Source organism: Oncorhynchus tshawytscha, linkage group LG29 (genome assembly GCF_018296145.1).
Source record: "Oncorhynchus tshawytscha isolate Ot180627B linkage group LG29, Otsh_v2.0, whole genome shotgun sequence".
In the NCBI taxonomy this organism is placed as follows: Eukaryota; Metazoa; Chordata; class Actinopteri; order Salmoniformes; family Salmonidae; genus Oncorhynchus; species Oncorhynchus tshawytscha.
In genome coordinates this window covers 24,759,904-24,766,228 of record NC_056457.1, presented here as the reverse complement: position 1 = coordinate 24,766,228, position 6,325 = coordinate 24,759,904, and the positions used below count along the sequence as shown (strand labels likewise).

Below are 6,325 nucleotides of genomic sequence, written 5' to 3'. Positions count from 1 at the left end.
GTGTTGAGGATCAGGGGGAGGAGATGTTGTTGCCTACCCTCACCACCTGGGGGCGGCCCGTCAGGAAGTCCAGTACCCAGTTGCACAGGGCGGGGTCGAGACCCAGGGTCTCGAGCTTGATGACGAGCTTGGAGGGTACTATGGTGTTGAATGCCGAGCTGTAGTCGATGAACAGCATTCTCACATAGGTATTCCTCTTGTCCAGATGGGTTAGGGCAGTGTGCAGTGTGGTTGAGATTGCATCGTCTGTGGACCTATTTGGGCGGTAAGCAAATTGGAGTGGGTCTAGGGTGTCAGGTAGGGTGGAGGTGATATGGTCCTTGACTAGTCTCTCAAAGCACTTCATGATGACGGATGTGAGTGCTACGGGCGGTAGTCGTTTAGCTCAGTTACCTTAGCTTTCTTGGGAACAGGAACAATGGTGGCCCTCTTGAAGCATGTGGGAACAGCAGACTGGTATAGGGATTGATTGAATATGTCCGTAAACACACCGGCCAGCTGGTCTGCGCATGCTCTGAGGGCGCGGCTGGGGATGCCGTCTGGGCCTGCAGCCTTGCGAGGGTTAACACGTTTAAATGTCTTACTCACCTCGGCTGCAGTGAAGGAGAGACCGCATGTTTCCGTTGCAGGCCGTGTCAGTGGCACTGTATTGTCCTCAAAGCGGGCAAAAAGTTATTTAGTCTGCCTGGGAGCAAGACATCCTGGTCCGTGACTGGGCTGGATTTCTTCCTGTAGTCCGTGATTGACTGTAGACCCTGCCACATGCCTCTTGTGTCTGAGCCATTGAATTGAGATTCTACTTTGTCTCTGTACTGGCGCTTAGCTTGTTTGATAGCCTTGCGGAGGGAATAGCTGCACTGTTTGTATTCAGTCATGTTACCAGACACCTTGCCCTGATTAAAAGCAGTGGTTCGCGCTTTCAGTTTCACACGAATGCTGCCATCAATCCACGGTTTCTGGTTAGGGAATGTTTTAATCGTTGCTTTGGGAACGTGTGTGTGTGTGTGTGTGTGTGTGTGTATCTCACCATCTTCATGGGGTGAGTGAGCACCACTCCGTAGAGCCGTATGAGGTTCTGATGGTTGAGGGAGTGCATGGCGTTCACCTCTCTGATGAAATCATCCAACCCCTCAGTGTCTAACACACTGTCTGTCTTCAGACACTTCACCGCTACTGACAGCTAGAGAGAGGGAGGGATGGAGGGAGGGATGGAGGGAGGAAGGAAGGGGAGAGAAAGAGAGAATGACATGTTTTACTTTGTGAACCAGCTGTCAGATGAAATCATTCTCTAATATTTTGTTGGTAAAATAGATGTATTTTCTGGTTCTCTCTCTCTCACCCACCCACCCAAACCCACCCACTCACTCACTCACCACTTGTCCAGTCGGTCCGGTCCACTCTCCTCTCCTGACGACTCCAAAGGTTCCGTCTCCCAGTCGTTCACACAGCTGAAGCTCTGCCTCCCGGATCAGACAGGTCAGGGCTGCCCCCGACGACGGCCCATCGCTGGACGGGGTTAAGCCTTTAAACAATAGTTCATATACATATAGTTATGTGAGTTAACATACTCCAACAACAACTCCTAATTAAAACAATACTGTTTACAGGTCACTAATGGAGGAGATCTTTGTGGGCTATACTCAGCCTTGTCTCAGGATGGTAAATTGGTGGTTGAAGATATCCCTCTAGTGGTGTGGGGGCTGTGCTTTGGCAAAGTGGCTGGGGTTATATCCTGCCTGTTTGGCTCTGTCAGGGGGTATCGTCGGATGGGGCCACAGTGTCTCCTGACCCCTCCTGTCTCAGCCTCCACTATTTATGCTGCAGTAGTTAATGTGTCGGGGGGCTAGGGTCAGTTTGTTATATCTGGAGTATTTCTCCTGTCTTATCCGCAGTCCTGTGTGAATTTAAGTATGCTCTCTCTAATTCTCTCTCTTTCTCTCTTTCTTTCTCTCTCTCGGTGGACCTGAGCCCTAGGACCATGCCTCAGGACTACCTGGCATGATGACTCCTTGCTGTCCCCAGTCCCACCTGGCCGTGCTGCTGCTCCAGTTTCAACTGTTCTGCCTGCGGCTATGGAACCCTGACCTGTTCACCGGACGTGCTAACTGTCCCAGACCTGCTGTTTTCAACTCTCTAGAGACAGCAGGACCGGTAGAGATACTCTGAATGATCGGCTATGAAAAGCCAACTGACATTTACTCCTGAGGTGCTGACCTGTTGCACCCTCGACAACCACTGTGATTATTATTATTTGACCCTGCTGGTCATCCATGAACATTTGAACATCTTGGCCATGTTCTGTTATAATCTCCACCCAGCACAGCCAGAAGAGGACTGACCACCCCTCATAGCCTGGTTCCTCTCAAGGTTTCTTCCTAGGTTCCGGCCTTTCTAGGGAGTTTTTCCTAGCCACCGTGCTTCTACACCTGCATTGCTTGCTGTTTGGGGTTTTAGGCTGGGTTTCTGTACAGCACTTTGAGATATCAGCTGATGTAAGAAGGGCTTTATAAATACATTTGATTTGAGTAGGTCAAAATCTCAAAAATCATAAGCCTGGAGTTGGGATAATGTAAAGAATATGTCAAACACCCACACACCTGGAGTCATCAAGGTGGGCGATGCCCCCCGGGGCTGCTGTGGGTCGGAGTCAGAGTCAGGTCTTTTCCCTGGAAATACCTGCTGGCCCAAACACAGAGACTACAGCTTAGAGAGACTTTACCACGTACACACACATGTACACTAAACACATGCACGCACACACACACTGTCATGCCCTGACCATAGAGAGCCCTTGGTTCTCTACGGTGTAGTTGGTCAGGGCATGACTAGGGGGTGTTCTAGCTCAATATTTCTATGTTGGTGTTTTGTATGGTTCCCAATTAGAGGCAGCTGGTAATCGTTGCCTCTAATTGGGGATCATATTTAGGTAGCCATTTTCCCCAACTGTGTTTGTGGGATGTTGTTTTGTGTTTGTACTTTCACGTTTCGTTATTGTTTTTTTTAGTTTCACCGTAATAAAGATGTGGAACTTCACTCTGTGCCCTGGTCCGCTAATTACGACGATCGTGACACACACTCAGCCATGCATGCCCGCATGCACGTTCACACACACACACACACACACACACACACACACACACACACACACACACACACACACACACACACACACACACACACACACACACACACACACACACACACACACACACACACACACAGACAGCTAAGAGGAATTCAAACTCACTGTGTGCTGTACCTTGCTCATCCAGGATTTGCGTTTACAGAGAGCTCTCCTTCTCTTGACTGCCTCCCAAAGCCTCCTCTGTCCTGCAACACACAGAGAATACATTACACACCGTCAGCCTCCTCTGTCCTGCAACACACAGAGAATACATTACACACCGTCAGCCTCCTCTGTCCTGCAACACACAGAGAATACATTACACACCGTCAGCCTCCTCTGTCCTGCAACACACAGAGAATACATTACACACCGTCAGCCTCCTCTGTCCTGCAACACACAGAGAATACATTACACACCGTCAGCCTCCTCTGTCCTGCAACACATAGAGAATACATTACACACCGTCAGCCTCCTCTGTCCTGCAACACACAGAGAATACATTACACACCGTCAGCCTCCTCTGTCCTGCAACACACAGAGAATACATTACACACCGTCAGCCTCCTCTGTCCTGCAACACACAGAGAATACATTACACACCGTCAGCCTCCTCTGTCCTGCAACACACAGAGAATACATTACACAACACACAGTCAGCCTCCTCTGTCCTGCAACACACAGAGAATACATTACACACCGTCAGCCTCCTCTGTCCTGCAACACACAGAGAATACATTACACACCGTCAGCCTCCTCTGTCCTGCAACACACAGAGAATACATTACACACCGTCAGCCTCCTCTGTCCTGCAACACACAGAGAATACATTACACACCGTCAGCCTCCTCTGTCCTGCAACACACAGAGAATACATTACACACCATCAGCAACACACAGAGAATACCTTACACACCGTCAGCCTCTGTCCTGCAACACACAGAGAATACATTACACACCGTCAGCCTCCCTCTGACACACTGCCACCCCATCGTCTATGTATGTGACATCTTGGATCGCTACAGGACAAAGAAATAGGAAAATAGATTGAGGAGAGACAGGACTCTGTGACTGTGTTATGACTACCTTGTGACTGTGATATGACTACGTTGTGACTGTGATATGACCACATTGTGACTGTGATATGACTACATTGTGACTTTGATATGACCACATTGTGACTGTGATATGACCACATTGTGACTGTGATATGACCACATTGACTGTGACATGACCACATTGTGACTGTGACATGACCACATTGTGACTGTGACATGACCACATTGTGACTGTGACATGACCACGTTGTGACCACGTTGTGACCATTTCTAGAGGAATAGACATGGTAAATCCACTACTATAGCTTTCCTTGATCTTTTTTTACACTTTAAAATAGGATATGACTTCACACACCTGGCCTCCCCATGCCGATCTTCTCCAGGTCTTCATTCTTGACGTAGTCGAAGTGTGACAGGCGGGTCACATTCAGCTCGTCACGGACACGCAGGAAGTACTGCTGCAGCTGAACGTCTGTTAACAGATCTATCAACCACTCTGTCCCCTCCTCCGTCATCTACACACACACAGTCAACATACCAACAACAACATCAACCAGTGTCTGACACAGTACAGAAGACTTTACCATGTTTTCTCCCACTCTCTCCTTCCTCTCTTCCTTCTCCTCCTCTTCTATCTCGTAGGACAGACGCTGGTACATATAGTTCTCTGCCATGGCTGCTGCTCCCCCACACTCGTCCTCCAATCTCCCCTCACCCGCCGTCCCTCTTTCAATACTCTATGGTTTTGTCCTGGTTTCAGCTGTGTGTGTTAAAGCAGTGGTACATCTCAGTTCCTCTCTGTGTCACTCTGCTGCGAGTCTGCCCAGTGTTGAGCTCCCCTCAACCTCACGACCTTCTCCCTAATCAATACACAAACACACACAGGCGCTCGCGCACACACACACACACAGGCGCTCACACACACACACACACAGGCGCTCACGCACACACACAGGCGCTCGCGCACACGCACACACACAGGCGCTCGCGCACACACACACACACAGGCGCTCGCGCACACACACACACACACACACCAGGAGACATCTGACACCACTCTCTCCTGTCTCTATCAGCCAAGCTAAGCCTTCAATAAACTGTCCCTTTCTCTATCCATCTGTGCTGACTCACCCCTACACACAGCACAGGACACTTCCACACCTCTCTATCCCTTTCTCCCTATGACTCTCAACATCCTCCGTTTACTGTTGAATAATACAACATCCCGGAGAGAGAAGAGAGAGCTAGAAACAGTGCTTTCGATGTGACTCTGTTTAATTGAGGGCACTCTGGGTCTGAATATGGACATTTAAATATAGCCTGTATTACCCCCGATTCAGCCTCTCTCTCTGCATTATAAAACAGCACTGCAGTGCAGACTACTGTTGCTATAGGGAGAAAACACTACATAACGAGCCTACGCTAACCCTCCTCCCTTTCTCTCCTAGTAAACAGTAGCTCTTGTTGAGCTAGGCTAAATAAGCTAAGAGATATGCGCATTGAATCCGTTTTTTAAACTAATCTACTGAAATGTTAAATGGGACATGTCGCATCACTGATCCATACACTGACTAGCCTATTAACGGTAACCTCATCAGAGACAGAGACCCAAATCAAGATAACAGTATAGTTCATGCAGACGCTCATCGAAAGATGTAAAAAGAGAGAGATGGGGAGAGAAAGACAGACTCTCTATTTTCTCCACCTCGCCAAAACTCGCCTTAATCAATTGTTGTTTTCAGAACCCTTCATTTTTTCTTGGTAAAATAAGCAGTCGGTTGTTTTCTGTCTGTTCCCTGTCCTCTCCTGTAATTCCTGGTCGCGTGTTGCTGGGATTACTGGCGTGGCGTCACCGCGTTTTGCGCACATTGAGATACCGTACGTTCCAGGCCGCCAACATTGCATTGAAACATTGCATTGAAACATTTGCATTAAAACATTGCATGATCTATTGGGTAAGGATAGGCTATCGGTGATTTTTGGTAGTTAGCGTCCAACGACGATTTGGTATTTGATTAGGATCCCCATTAGCTGTTGTAAAAGCAGCAGCTCCTCTTCCTGGGGTCCAACACAGAACATGAAACATGACATAATACAGAACATTAATAGACAAGAACAGCTCAAGGACAGAACTACATACATT

General features: G+C 48.4%; 1 pseudogene; it reads right to left on the bottom strand.

The window, feature by feature from the left end:
- LOC112227489 overlaps positions 1-6,079 on the bottom strand; it is a 21,263-nt pseudogene extending 15,184 nt beyond the window's left edge.
- Positions 6,080-6,325: the final 246 nt, after the last annotated feature.